Source organism: Acomys russatus, chromosome 3 (assembly GCF_903995435.1).
Source record: "Acomys russatus chromosome 3, mAcoRus1.1, whole genome shotgun sequence".
NCBI classification, from domain to species: Eukaryota; Metazoa; Chordata; class Mammalia; order Rodentia; family Muridae; genus Acomys; species Acomys russatus.
This window is the reverse complement of record NC_067139.1, coordinates 5,657,025-5,673,203: the sequence shown is the minus strand read 5'-3', so window position 1 is coordinate 5,673,203 and position 16,179 is coordinate 5,657,025. Positions and strand designations below refer to the sequence as shown.

Genomic DNA, 16,179 nt, shown 5'->3' with positions numbered 1-16,179 from the left:
AAGCAACAAACTACACTGGGAAATGGTTACGTGGATTAAGGCATAGTGGGAAAATCAGATGCCAGCATGCAAAACAGTAGGTGTTCAGATTACAGTGCATATTAAAACTATAGTTTTGTTTTGGTTTGGTTTGGGGTTTTGGGGGGATTTGTTTTGTTTTGTTTTGGTAACCTGAAAATCTACTGCTTTGCATGTTGGCATCTGATTTTCCCACTATGCCTTAATCCATGTCGGGAGTGGTGGCACACACCTTCAATCCCAGCACTCCATTCAGGAGGCAGAGGCAGGTGAATCGCTGTGAGTTTGAGGCCAACCTCGTTTACAAAGCAAGTCCAGGACAGCCAAGGCTAACACAGAGAGACCCTGTCTTGAAACAAACAATAACAACAAAAAACAAAAAAGTCAAAAGAAACAAACAAAACAAAAATAACAACAACAACAAAACCTAACAATAGATTAAAAACATGGAAATATTAGGCCGAATCTGACAGAGGTACAACTTTTACGATACTGGATTTTGTAATTTTTATTTTATTCAATAACAAAACCATAGGAAACAAAAGCAAAAAAGGAGGGGACTATTTAAAAATTACTCATAAAGCACTCAGAGGAGGGATAGCAGGCTACCAAGAAGAGACTTGATACCCTATAAGCATATACAGGAGGAGGAGGCCCCCTTAGTCACAGTCATAGGGGAGGAGAGTAGGGGGAAAGCGGGAGGGAGGGAAGAATGGGAGGATACAGGGAATGGAATAACAATTTAGACATAATATGAATAAATTAATGAAAATATTTTTTAAAAATTGCTCATAAAGGAAAAGATAAGCAGGGTGAATAGATATTCTACAAAGGAGAAAATATTATCAGGATCTAGTGCCAAAATGCTCACACACATACACAAAATCAAAAACAAAAAAAACAAAAACACTTAGCAATGAACAAAAGCACCTCACTGTGGTTGAAACTATTGGACTCCAACACTGACAATAGCTGTGATCCAGATATAATAGAAACTGTGCTTTCTCCGTTACCTTTTTTTTTTTTCTTCTATGACAAGTGGGGAGGAGGCAGAGGAAGAGAGGGAGGCATATAACTCTAATCTCCTGTCCCCTAAGCTTCTTTTACTCTTTTGTTAATTAGCCTTCTTCTTGTTTTTATTTTGTTTTGTCTTAATTGCAGGGGTTTCCATGAGTGACCAAGACGAAGGCAAAGAGGAAGGCAACCAGGTGTCATGGGTTCGGGGGTGGGGCGGTCATTTACACACAGAACTAAATGGACAAGCACAGAGTCACTATTGTGGTTAGAAGTTGGCAGCCTGTGATAGAGAGGGATGAGGAGTAAGGGTATTGTTTGAAAAAAAAAACAAAAACAAAAACAAAAAAGATCACAGGCTCTCCCCAAACCCATGCTTCCACCCAAGAGGAATCAGAAGATTGATAGCAGTCTGGGAAGGCCAGAACTGGCAGGAAAGGGGTGGCCTGGAACCCACAGGAAGGTCTGGGACCGCTAGTGGCTGCAGGCGGAAGGCAGGCGGCAGTTCACAAATGCTTGCCCTCCAGGGAGAGAGCACTGCCATCTAGTTTTCCACCCAGGCTGCAGCAGTCCTTGACCTCCTGGTAGCAGTTGCAGTTTGTTTGTAATTAGTGCGTGATTACTGTAACTTTTCCTTGATGGCATCCTTGAGGCTGGATAGTTCATTTTGCTCTTATGGGGTGTACTCTCAGGGCCCCAGCAGATAAACACCAGGTTGTCCTTCTTGCTCTCTTTGATGCTCATAGGTTGCATCTCAGATGGCACAGTGGCAGTCCTAGTCTGGCAGCATCGTGACAAAAGGGCAGTCCACAGTCTGCCCCACATCGCCTACCAGGATCTGCCTGCTCACCTCCAGGATGATGTTCTTCTCGTTCTCACTCACACAGAAGAACACTCACCGCCTTCTTGAATTTCTTCACTTCTGGTGTTGAGGACGTGCGCACTTTCACATCACTGAACACCTTGACGACACCATCAAAGACAGCCACACAGAGGCCATGTTTTCAAAAGTGAAAGGGAGACAGGAGAGCTACAGAAGAACTGAGCTGCTGCAGCTTCTGCCAGGATCCAACTCTTGCTGAACCTTCCAAGCAGATCACACACACACACACACACACACACACACACACACACAGTAATTCTGTCAGCTCCTGCTTATGAAAAAACAGGTTCAGCAATAAGTCTTGCATATTCACCATTGCCTGTGTGTACACGATTTATCTGCTTTCCAAGGACCATTACGGGAAGCATAATTTTATAAAGAAAGCTTTGCACCATCATAGGACTGTCAAAAGGTAAACTTTACTAGCAATTAATTTACTCAAATTCTGTCACCACAGCAAGCACAATAGACTACAGATGCTTACAATAAAACTTCTCAATAAGAGAAAAAAGCAACGAGGAGAATTTCTTTGAAAACAGTTCATGACAACGGTAAGCATCACTTTCCTGGATATGCTGCGATTAGTTTGGCCCTTCCCAACACATTACCACGAGATTCTTTAGGAGACTCTTCCTGCCAACATAAACACTGTGTGAAAACTTTGTAAGTACAGCTGGGAAGAGTAGACCCATGACCTCTGTGTGACTCCTTGGTACTTTGCAAGGCAAAGGCCTAATTTGACGTGTGGGATTGGTGGTCTAACCGACCTTGGCTAACAGTGGGTCCACATGTAAGGGAGATGCAGCGGCTCCCTTCCCAGGTCACCAGCTCAGTCTCATGCATGGTGAGTCATGGTGGCAGAAGGGGGCCTCCTTCCTGGCTGTCTTGACTCACTCAGTTGAGCAGGAGAGTTTTCTCGCTGGAGTTGTGGTGCCGAGTTACATGAGAGACCACATTGAGCTAAATAGTTTTCACCAAAATGCAACCAGATCCCTCATGTTTGGAGGGAACAGGATGGAAATGATCAAATTTACTGATTATTTGGATTGGCAAGATTCTACCAAGTTCTAACATTAGCTATGGGCTCATAAATTATATTTTCTTTGTCTTTTCAACTTTTTAGAGATAATCTGCTGCATCTGAACCCGACTTTTCAATAACCTCTATAGCAAATTCATTCCATGCACTATTAAGAATAAATTAGCATCCGCAGTCCAGCCGTAGTAGTTCCAAATGTCTCAGTTCAATTTAGACTCAACCGTCTGGATAGTATGGACTCGCCACTTCCCAATATCCTGTTATGGTCATGTTTTTTTGTTTGTTTGGTTGGTTGGTTTTTGTTTTTTTTCAGAATTGGTGTGTTTTTTTCTTTTTTAAGTTAAGACTACCAATCCTCATGTTTAAATGCTATTTATGTAACATTAATTTGTGGAAACTAAATTGTAATAGGCATTTGTACTTTGTCTATTCCTAAATGATTAGAGGGTGGTTCTTCGAGACAAACTCATAAAATTATTTTAATTGCAAGTTAATAGAAGCCAGGTGTGATGGTGCACACCTTTAATCCTAGCCCTTGGGAGGCTGAGGCAGGTGGATCACTGTGAGTTTGAAGCCAGCCTGGTCTACAGAGTGAGTCTGGGACAGCCAAGGCTACACAGAGAGACTGTGTCTCAGAACCCCACCGTGCCCTCCCCACACAAAAAACCCCAATCAAGTTAATAGAAAAAGACAGGCATGGAGAAAGTCGGAACAAAACAGTTTGGTCTTCCTCCCTTGATCAGAGGATCCATTGAAGCCCTCTCAGAATTGGTCTGATTTCTCTGACACATAAGGTTCTGGTCACCAGTCAGTCAAGGCTGCCCTCCAGGCTTCTCAGGCTTTTCTGATAATTCTTGTCTTTCTCCATTTTCTACTTGTTTTCTTAAGCACCAAGTCAAGTACTAAGGTCATCACCACTAGCTTCACTATTGGTCTCTTTAAGTAAATATTCCTCAACTACGTCTCTGTCCCAACCCGGTATTCTCTTCCACTCTGCTCTAATCTAACCTGTTCTGCGTTAAAGCATGCATGGGCCTCTCCATCTCTCAGGGCACTGCTTCCTCCTGGCTAGTCTACACAACCTTCTCTGAGCTAAATTTATGTTTTCTAAGCTTCTAGTTGATGCCTCACGCTTCTGTCTAGTGCTCAACTGAGGATGGTTTGCTAAGATTCTGCCCAGGTTTTCCCTCCCTGACCTACATGATCTCCCTGGAGGAAAATGCTGTGTGAATGAGACATAGTGTCACCACTCTAGGTGATCTTACCCGGGGGAGCTACGGTGCTGGACAGTCACTGTCACCAACACCACCTTGAGCTGTGACTTTCAAGTTCACTTTCACTGCTTCCTGGTCAAGAAGAATAAGGAAACATCGACAAGAATAATCAAGTAAGTAAATAGTCATTTATAATAAATAAAGATAATGGTACATAAGCTTATTTCTATGATTGCTTCTATAAGTTTTGTGGCTTTAGTGCTTCTACTTAGTTCATTTTCCCATTTTCAGTTCATTGCTGTATGTGAAAAATATACAAGTCCAATTCTATTATGCACAAGCATGCCTAAGTCTCTTAGCACAAAATGTGGAAGGGACTTTTCCTTCAGTTGCCACTGTGTTGTTTGGCTTTAAACAAGTGTGAGAAGATCTTCAGATCATGAAGTTATAAGAAGTAAGGGCCGGGCTGGAGAGATGGCTCAGAGGTTAAGAGCACCATCTGTTCTTCCGAAGGTCCTGAGTTCAATTCTCAGCACCACATGGTGGCTCACAACCACCTGTAATGAGATCTGGTGCCTTCTTGTGGTGGGCAGGCACATGTGTGGGCAGAATACTGTATAAATAATAAATAAATCTTTAAAAAAAAAAAAAAAAAAGAAGTAAGGGCCATCTTAGCTTACTGACTCAGCACTTTTGGTCAAGAGCCAGTAGACCTACTGCGCTGAGCATGCGGTGCACGCCTTGGTAAGAGCACATGGCAGAGCAAACTGCTGCCTTTGTAACACACATGAAGAATCTGTTAACTCTGCCTAAGCTCAGTAATCCTGTCTTTGGTCCTTTAATGAATGTACCTTTCATACGCAATCCAGAATTCTAGAGACGCTTCACGTGAATTGATTTGCAGAATTCAATGTCTGTTTGAAAAAAAATATGCAGGTACTAGTAGCAGGAAGCCAAGATTGCCGATCCTTTTTTACTCTGGAAGGGGGAAAGACTGCATTCTGCTGAAAAAAACTTCCAGTCAGCAGGGGAATTTCCCACAGGTTGTCTCACTGAAGTTTATGTCCAATAAAAGTCCACATTCTGAACCCACCCCTCTTCTTGAGGTGGACAGTTGAGACAAAAATGTCCCTTCTATTTCCCTCAGGGCCATTCTTAAACAAATTTACTTCCTTCCACTAAGGTCTAATAGGTTTAAAACATAAATGTATTTATTTGTTAGTACTGTGTGCATTGGCATGTGTATGACTGTGTCGAAATGTGGGAGATCGGAAAACAGTCTAGAGACGTGGTCATTTCCTTCCACTGTGGGTTCTGGGATTGGGTCAGGCCCTCAGGCTTGCAAGGCAAGTGCTTTTACCTGCCGCACCATCACACTAACCAGGCTCCCAGCTTCTCAGTGAAGCGCTGAACAAACCCTAGACATGGTAAAGGTTTTTATCATTGCCTGACAGAGAAGAAGTCCAGCCCCTTCAGGCCAGCAATACTCTCTCATTTTCCATGGGTGGGCCCAGGACTGCTAAGGAAGAGAAGACTCAACTGCATATGACTAGCTAAGTGGACATTTGGAGTTCCGGGGACATTCCGTTAGCTGCCCGGAGACCCTGTGCACCAGAATTTCCCCTTCTATTCTGATCATCACACTGGCTGACTACAAACACTTTCTGGCCTAAAGTTTCCTGAAAGGAGATATGGCCCTATATTAACTTCCTAAAGGCTGTTGCCTATTCAGAGCTTCAATTATTGTGGAGAGGTCCAGAGCTAAATTACAAATGATCTTAGACTACTGTGTCTCCTTGAATAGGCCACCTAGTTTATTGTGCACCTCTGTGTGTGACCTAAGACACAGATTACAGATATGGCCTTGGTATGTATGTATGAACAGACTCCTAGCTTCCACCCATCCCAGAGCTAACAATGTCATCAGACAGTATCTGAGGTTTGCAGCAGTTTCCCCCTCTTGCTCTAACCTGCTTACCTGATACCCGTCAATGCATCTGAAAATTGTGTTGACTTTTGATTTTTCTTTGTTCTGTTACTGTAAAACAAACTCCATAAAACTGTTATTACATCTGAAGATGAAATTTGGGGTAATCTAAATTTGTCTTCCCACACCCTGGCCAGTCATATTTAGATCCAGAATAGGCTATTTCATTATTATTATTATTATTATTATTATTATTATTATTATTATTATTATTATTATATGTTTATATTATTACACATATATACAATAAGCTACCTATAGCAAGAAGAATCATGACACAATCAGAAATTATATAAATGTTACATTCTTAGTGTTTTGGCTATTTGTATTTGGCAGCCTTGAAGAAAATATCTCTCCTATCTTGGTATGTCTAAAATTCCGAATGTAAATTAATTATCTTTCATATTTAGTTGACCAGTTTAGTTTTACAATTAAGCTTAATTGTTTAGGTGTTAATATGGTTTTGAGTTTAGATAGATGTTTCAAGTTGTCTTTTCTTTTTCCTTTTTTCGTGTGTGTGTGTGTGTGTGTGTGTGTGTGTGTGTGTGTGTGTGTGTGCGCGCGCGCGCGCGCGTGCCCCACAAACTTTTATTGGGGGAGAAGGCATCGGTCCTTCTTGGCCGCTGCCTTCCTCATGGCTACCAGCACGTTGCTAAGCTCCTCCCGCTTCCTCTTGGCCGGAATGTGTGTGCCCACCCTCTTCTTGATGAACTTGAGTGCCCGCTTGTCCTTGGACAGCTTGAGCAGCTCCATGGTGCTCTGCTCTGTGAAGCCGCACACCTCCCTGACCATGGTGTGCTTGGTGAGGCTGTGCCTTGGCGTGCTGACGTTCTTCATCACCGTGCGGCCCTTGCCATGGGGTCTTGTGGGGCCATGGCTGCTGCTCTCCGATGGCAGCCACGACAGCTAATAGGCTATTTCTTATCTTACGTCTTTTGATGGAAGAGCTGTATTTTCACTTCATTAGTGGAGGGGAATGGTTTTAACTTTTGAGGAGAGCTGTTTCTTCTTCTGTTTCTGTTGTGGTATTTGGTTTGGTATGGTGTGCACCCCTCTTCTTTGTGTGTGTGTGTGTGTGTGTGTGTGTGTGTGTGTGTGTGTGCGCGCGCGCATGAGCATGCACGAGTATGTACTTGTTTTGGATTTGGAAAAGCTGCTGGACTCCAATATGGATTGCAGTAGATCACAGAGACCTTCTGTCTCAGAATCTTAGCTAACCGGCCTTCTGAACCTTGCTTAAGTTGCTTTGCAGCATCAACTGGTGCAAGATAAACCGTCTCAAATGGTTTGGAGCTCAGACCTGTGCAGGTGGTGAGTACTGGTCTATCCTGAGTAAAATTCAGAGGACCATAATTTTCAGGAGGTTTGCTGAAACGCTGTTGGTTGGGTTTGACTTTTTGCCTTTCTTTTCTTTTCTGTCTAGGATGGGGTGGAGGGGGGGGGGTCTCAGTTTCAAGTCCAGCTAGGAGTTCTCTGGAATGCGTGTGAGGTGACTAGTCAGGTTGTTGATGTACTTCTAGAACTAAGAAGAAGTTAATGCACTATTGTAGCACAGCGTAGTCCATAGGTCCAGAAGACCCTGCTGACTCGTGGTTCCCTGATGCTGTTTAAGTCATCAAAGTAACATATGATGGGAATTTTGGTACTTTTTGTAAGAGTTAAATAAATATAAGGAAATTCCTTAGATATAGCTCCTATGCCAGTGTGTAATGAGGACTCCAAGAAAGGAGTGCTGGCTTTTATTTTGTTCCAGGACAGCTAAATTCAAGAAGAAAAAGAAAGTGAAAATAAAAACGGGCTCAAGTTCTCAGGGTTAGTGTGGAACCCACAGTACTGCTGAGAAAGTGTCAAGAATGGCCTCCTCACTGGAGACCCGAGTCATCCCGGCAGGGGAATGTCCTGGTTTGGTAAAGGACAATGTACTCTTATCATGTACCAATCTCTTCTGAGGCGAAACCTTCTATCTTGTAGGAATACCCCCTAAGACACAGAATATTCTACAGGGAGATGAAACTCCAACTGTTCACCTGTGATTACACTCACGGCTAACCATATTGCTGGAATGGATGAGAAGAGGAAACAGCTGTATCTAAGAGTATCCAAACCAGCTCGGAGTAATAGTAACACTATTATCTCATCTTCGGTAAACAGTAGCGATTCCCCAGAAGACTCACTCTAATGTTTAATGAAGCATTGCCCTCAGAGTTGTAAAAGAATGATTAAATGTATGTGTAAATATAAACGGTTTATGTAAATTAAAACTATATTCTGCCTGATATAAAAGGCAATTTAATTGTACAGCACATTTACAAAATACTAAGAAAATTAAAATATGTACAGGCAAGAACTAGGAAGAAGGTTGATTCATAGTATATTTTTGTAATGAAAAGATGAACCACAGATAAGCAAGTATATTCACAATATTGTTGCCACTCTATTTGGCAGCATGAACCTGGGAGACTGAAACCTAAAAATAAGGCAGACTAAAGTTTCATGCAGTAGAACACCTTATTCAAGGCATCAGATAATTTATATTCTCGGGGCATTTTGAGGGTTAAGGGAGGACAGGTAAGCAAAGTTCACTTGAGTTCAGGGTGTATACAATCGCAGGGCAAGGTCAAACGCGTTTAGCCTGTATACAGTCGTGAGGACAACCTGTGTTAGAAGCATCACAAAAGTGAATAATAGTGTCTAAAGTGATGGGAAATCTAAATAAACCCATTTGTATTTACTACACTGGGAGGGACATGAAAGCATATTCCAATTACAAATCTACGTTACGGAGGCGCAGAGGTTACAATACTTTTGTCTTATTTACCTGGAGTTCTCTCACAAGCTCTCAGAAATTTCACACAGCTTTATCCTGATAATCCCACCAGGTGACAATAAGACCACTACTGCAATTTTGAGCCAAACTTGGAGCCAGTTTTATTAGATACTGGCCAGGACAATGGACACTGGCCAGGCCCATACCTAGGCTTCCCATAGGATGGCCACAAATTATGTTAGGTGCTTATAAAGGTGAAACTCATAGGGCTGCATGCTTCCCACCTTCATCCAATCAGGGGCAAGCATAGATCATGATGCACTTCCTGCCTTTATACCTCTCACCTACATGTGATTAAAAAAACCATTCCATGCAGTTGGGACAATCAACCTTGCTTACAGAGGTGAAAACACATGACTTATTTTGTTATCTTACATGAATAACAGCCTCCAGCATTCCAGGAAGTTGTCTGTCCTTTGGCAAGTGGGGCTTACAAGTGAGAGGCATTTTTATTTTACAAATCTCTTAAGCACAGTAATTAAAACTTAAAATATAATTTTATCCCGCCAATTTCCCCTTTGAGTTGCATTCTAAGTCAAATCTTTGACTCTGTGGTGGGTCCCTGTTCATACTGGGAACTAATAACCATCAGCTCAACAGCACCTGGGTAGGAATCTGTGCACATAGTTAAAGCATTAGTGATACAAGGGTCAAAGACCCTGTGATGGCTCACTTCAGACTTACTACTAGGAGGCACTGGACAATGAGCTTGGGAGCAGTCATAGCTCACCTCAGCTACTTCCCTTTTTTGGCAATTTTTAAAAAAAAGGACAGCCAGGTTATCTCTAATGATTCCCAAGTAGTTTTCATAAAAACAGCAATTTCCCTTAATGCCACACAATACCTCTTTATTCTATATAGAGAAGGTTGAGTGCTCTATCACACTGTAGAACTATTTCAGGCAATGGATCCACCTGTTGATAGAATTGTGGCTATTTGGTTTAAATAGGCACCATTCCTGGTATGTCAATGGGCAATACTTTGTCCTGTATGCCAAGGAGTTTTCTTTTGACCTAAAATGCCAGCCTTTAGTTAAGGATACAAGGCATTGTACTCTCTTCTGGAACTACTTCCGCTGAAACTAGGACCCAGGGGCGCCAAAGGCTGGAAGGGGATCCAGGCAATGCATTCCTCAGAAGCATCCCCTTAGCTGACTCAGATGGAAAGGCAGGGAGAAGTTACAGGGACTGGATTGGTTCACAGGAGTTCTCAGCAGTTCCAAAGCTTGAAGCCATTTGGAAGAAGTTAAAGGTTAGCAGCTTAAGGGAAAATGTAAAGTTGCAACTTTCAGGCACATGCTTCTGGTAGTAGGGGGAGGGCAAGAGTCCTAAGACCAGGAGTAAGGAGGAGGAGGGAGGGAGGGAGGGAGGGAGGGAGGGAGGGAGGGAGAGAGAGAGAGAGAGAGAGAGAGAGAGAGAGAGAGAGAGAGAGAGAGAGAGAGAGAGAGAACAGAAATAGGCTTATGTAGCGTCCATTTGAGAAGTGACTCCAAATCTTATGGCTCCCTGAAACTTACACGCACATTTTAATTAATTAACTTATTTATTTGTTTTTGGTTTTTCGAGACAGGGCTTCTCTGTGTAGCCTTGGCTGTCCTGGACTCAGTTTGTAGACCAGGCTGGCCTTGAACTCACAGCAATCCGCCTGCCTCTGCCTCCCAACTGCTGGAATTAAAGGCGTGCGCCACCATGTCCAGTTCTACACACATTTTTTAGTTTACAAAGAGATAAAAGTTTTATCTACGTTAGCTTTACCGCTGTTGTTGTCACTATCCACGTTGTAGACAGTAACAGCTGAAGTACATTTAAGTCATAGCAAAAGCCATGGCTTTGTTTTAGAAAGCATAGACATTCTTTTCTCTGTCCAGATAGTTTGATAAATAGAAATCATACAGACATATTTTTAACCCCATGAGAAGCACTTTTAAGTCCACACTTGAAAGACAAACATGGGAAGTTTGCAATCTCGAGCTTCTGACTGATAATAGACAGTGCTTTAGCAGCTATTAGAACTCCATTGGTCAATGTTAAAAACTCACAAACTTTTCAAATCTTAGTATAAAAGAAATCCGAAACTTTTTATTACCTTAAATCCCTTTCTTAAACGTTTACAACGTGCATTTACATATCTTAGAATACTTTCTTAGCCCCCCCCCCCACTTATATAGATTTAAGACTTTTTTTTTAAATCCAGTCCATTTACCATGAGACACAAGTGGCTGATTAGTAAGAGCAATCACTGCAAAGCAAGTTCACAAAAAGTTACATCTGAAGCTTGTTTAACCTTGAACATGAAGCTTTTTAGCAAGTCAAATCTGTTTCCCTTTCTCAGCCGGGGACCTGGGAGCTCCAGAAAAAGCAAGGCCTGAGTTTTACATGTAAAATGAACTAACAAAGTAGCTGAAGCCTTGGGGAAGGGGCTGCTTGCCTGCAGCTGTTTAACTGACAAAGCTACGTTTAACCTATCCGGACACCATCAAAGATCTGAGGAGGATAATTTTAGCAGGAAGTGTAATCCAAATGACCAACGTAGCAACTACAATGACAAAGACTCAGCCACTGCCAAGACAGCTACTCTAGGCTCCTGTGGTCTCGATGGCTTCGCTGGGGGTAGGTGTCCAAGGGCAGCACCATCAGTGTTTGGCCACCAGGCCCAGTAGATCTAAGACACTTTCCTGTGGCAGAGGAACTTGGAGGGACTGGCCTACCTTGTTAAAGCAAAGTGAGGCCAACAACTGTCCAGTGCCCTGCATGTCCACAGTTTGGTCAAGGGTCCCGATGGCAGGCAGGGCACAAGGCACTGTTGCCTAGTGGTTTGTGTTACCACAATCCAGGTGGCATTGCATTGTCTGTGCTCCATGATCTTAAGATTGCCACTAGTACCTGGCATTTCTGTCTACCAAGAAAACCCTTTTCCATTAAACATTTGAAATGCCACATTCAGGTCTCTGCAGAGTTTGAGGACCATAATCTGTTAAGTATATTTGAGCTAAACAAACCTTTGTTTTTCAGTTACTAGTTTCAGGCTTAACCTTTAAAAACATATACAAGAGGCTAAATAAAGCTTGTCACTGTAAATGAATTATATAACACTTTACAAGACTAGAATTTTCAGCTTTATCTCTTAAGTCAGAACTTAAAAACAAAAACAAAAACAAACAAACAAAAAAAAACCAACCCTCAATCGAAGCTTTTTAAGTATCAAAGTAAAACTTTAAACCATAAACACTGTCCATGGGAAACCAGCAACTTTACTTTCTTGGTCCTTTTATAGTGGCACATTACAGAATATCCCAGTTTCTTATATGGCTCAGTGTATCAAAACAGCTAAATCTTTACAAAGTTAGCAAAGACAAAGAGATTAGACATACATTCTTGAATCAGTTTCTGTCAGCCTGAATACACCATAGGTCTGGAGACATTCCAGGGCCCTTGTCAGACTGCTTAGGTCATTGTCTCGCTGCGTCAGAAGACAGGAATATCCAAGTTTCTGGTGTTTAGTGCTTGGTGCCTATAGTTGTGGCCCTGAGTCTTTAGCCTTTTATTTATTTTTTAAAAATATTCCATATTAATGAATACAACATAATATAAAACATTTTATGAACTTAAGTTGTCCCATAGCCTTATAAATGTAAATAGTTAATAAAAAGATCCAGCTTTTTAATTTAAATTTTTTGTAAACTCCAAAATTTCCTTTAAAATTTTTTAAAAAAATCTCTCAATTGTGGTTCCGGCAATATCAAAAATAAAGTACCTCCTTTTTACTTCAAGAGGGAAGAAACAGAAAACAACCACAATTTGGACAAAGTAAAATCAAACTACAACAGTGCAAACAACTCAATGCTGGGATTCACTTACAATCCTTTGTGTTTTCCCAAGGAGCTCAGGAAAGCCTCTCCAGCCGCACCACTGGCAGCACACACAGCCTGTTTTCTAGACCCCATCTAATTTCATTTTACTGTGGCTGTTATTTTTGGTGACCATCACATGCCACTGGCATTTCCAAAACTTCTGGGGTCCCTCTCCTGGGCTCTCTTTAGAAACCAACCCTGGCACACAGTGCCAAGGCTCAGTTATTCTCCAGGATCCCTTCACGCTTTAAAAACCAGTACCACCTGGGTGACTCTTTCATTACCAAGTTTGGCTGTTGGCATGAGGTACATTCTTAAATATAAATACCTGGAGAATCAGCTTTAATGCATTATTAAGCAAGCATTGTTTTTAAATCTTATTTTCCATAAACCTTGTTTTTATGATTTTATTATCAGGACAAGAGTTAGCACACAATAATCCACCCTAATCCAGAATATCTTGAGACCTGTTGTTGCCTCTTTGATTGGTTTATACCGTGTGATGACCTTTAATCAAGAAAGATGGGAGTGAAGTCACATGACAGCCATCCTCTCCAACCGTAGCAAAGATGGCTGCCAGCCACATGGTGGCCTCCATTTCTGGTGAGGAACAACAGCTAAGAGATCAGCAAGCCTTATGTTGCTTATTTCCCAGACGGCATCACACCACATGGTTTCTTTAAAATTTTCCACGTATAGATTTTTAACTATGACTCCTGTGCTTTCTTTCAAGTCTTGAGGTACAGAAAGTTTCCATAGTAGTCTTACAAGTCTTGAGGTAAGGCTTATGTCTTATCAAAAGTTTTAGGCAGTTAAATGAAACCAATAGGGTTTGTTGTTGTTGTTTGTTTGTTTGTTATTTAAAGCTGTTCTGTTTTGCTTTCTTTTTTCTGTCATAAAATTAGGTGGCTTTCCTGACAAAGGACACAGAAAACTTTTAAATAAGCATGTTTGGGTCTAGAGAAGAGAGAACCATAACCCAACTTTTCAGTAAGATTGAAACAACTTTAATAGTACCCACATCCAGAATCCCCGCTAAACTGAATCCTGTGATCAGAAATCTCGAAGATAAACTCTGAACCCTTGGCCATCAAATCAGCCATGGCAAATGGAGTTTGCGGCCGTGGCTGGTGGCTGGTGGCTGGCAACAGCAGCAGAGAAAGCAAAAACAAAGTCAATAAACGCAGAACTGCAGGGGTTGGTCTGGTGCTATGTATTTTGATGCTGATTACTGGCTTCCAACATCTAGCTGCTGCTGCTGAGACGAGCACATTCTCAGTTACACCTGTCCTTGTTCTGTAAACCTTGCCTGAGAAATTATTTCTGTTTGATCAATAAAAAGCAGATACCAGCAGGGCTGGAAGAAGGTAGGCTTGGGGATGGTTCATGGGCTTTTGGGAAGAGAAGCATCTTGGGAGGAAGCAGAGGATCATCATGGGACAGAAAAGAGCCACGTGGGCCCAGAGGAGGAACTCCGAAGTTCACCGTGGAAAGAAATGGCCCAGATGAACAACCTTAGCAAGTATTTTGGGATTATTATGGATGGGAGGAAGCCCAAAGAGAAATTACTAGAAGCAGATGCCTTGGGATGGAGGGTGGGAGATAATGAAAGGTAGCTTAGGAGTTAATATCTGTCATGCAGCAGGTGATAAGGCTACTTTAAAATATACCAGGTGTCTGTGTCTTTATTGATTGCGAAAGCGGGTTAAATAATAACACTATAAGAATTATAAGCCTTGTCATAAACATTTATTAGGCCACACTTTTAAGGTAACAGCATCACAGAACAGAGAACATTCACACACACAACGGAGACCAGACAGAAACAAAACATGTAGTGGCCACCATCATTCATACATCCAACTGACCCTGACCCATACTCTTCTCGGTTCCTGTGTTGCAACAAAACTTACGGGCACACCAGAAAACACAGACACAACCACAGACATAGACACAGACAGACAGACAGACAGACAGACAGACACACACACACACACACACACACACACACACAACAAAGCTTGCCAAACAATCAGAACCAGGTGGGCTGGTGGGCACACCAGAAAACACAGACCCAAACACACACACACACACACACACACACACACACACACACACACACACACACACGGCAAAGCTTGCCAGTCAGAACCAGGTGGGCAGGAAAGAATATTTGGGTCCTGCCAAACGCCTCCGTGTTCCAGATCAGGATCAGGCAGAACACAGCCCAACTGTGCTTTACCATGAGACGCTTCAGTAGATGCTTGCTGCTTTTCTCAGCATGGCATTTTGCTCTTCTGGTATGCAAAGCTAAAAGCATGCATTGGAGCCTTGGACCATTTCAAGGAGTATACCTCTAGAAGGAGGCCTTCAGGCCTGGAGCCCCAGACTGAAGGGGCAGCTTTAGAATTTGGGTAGGTAGTCTGATCTTGCTGGGGCCTCCAGAAAATGCTAATTCCACTGGGTGACAATAAGACCACTACCACAAGTTTTGAGGTAAATTTGAAGCAAGCTTTATTAAATACTGGCCTGGATGATGGATACTGGTCAGGTCCATACCCAGGATTCCCAAAGAATGGCCGCAAATTATGTTAGTTAGTTGCTTATAAAGGCAAAATCCACATGGCTCTGTACTTCCTTTGTCCAATCAGGGGCACACATACACCCTGATGTACTTCCTGTTTATGTACCTCTTACCTACATGTGAGAGAATGAAAAACAATTTGAAGTTGTAAACAACACTGAGAGCTGATAAAGTACTACAACATTCTTTTCATGTATATCAGTATTACAAATACGGCGCTATATTACTTATGTTTCTTATTGCCTAGATAAAACACAAGAAACAAGGCAAGTTAAAGAGGAAAGGTTTAATTTGGCTTAGACTTACAATCCAACATGGCAGCAAAGGCATGGTGGGTGGTAGGCGTGTGAGGCACATGATCAGATACATCCACAGTCCAGAAACACATGAAGATGGATGCAGCTCCTGGCTCATTTTTTTTCCCCAGAGCCTGAGTGAGTTTCCCCATCAGTTAACACAATCCATAAACATTCACACACACACCCAGATGTCTGCCTCCTAGGTGATCTAGGCCCTGTGAGGGAGATAACCAATATAACCTATGAGAGAATCAAGGAGAAGGAGCCCTGGAGAATGCACTGTGTGTGCACACAAAAGCCCGAAAGCAGCAGGGAGAACGTGCCATGGTGGTAGTTATCAGAAGAGTGCACAGTGCTTTAATTACCAAGAGGAAGGCTTCTGCGTTACAGCAGCTACGCAGCTGCTTCATCTTGTTGCCCAGACAGATCCCTGCACTTAGTTTGTATGCACGCACACACTCAATC

At 42.3% G+C, this 16,179-nt stretch overlaps 1 pseudogene; it reads right to left on the bottom strand.

The window, feature by feature from the left end:
* Positions 1 to 1,538: 1,538 nt before the first annotated feature.
* On the bottom strand, positions 1,539 to 2,021 carry LOC127186904 (cofilin-1-like; annotated as a pseudogene).
* Positions 2,022 to 16,179: the final 14,158 nt, after the last annotated feature.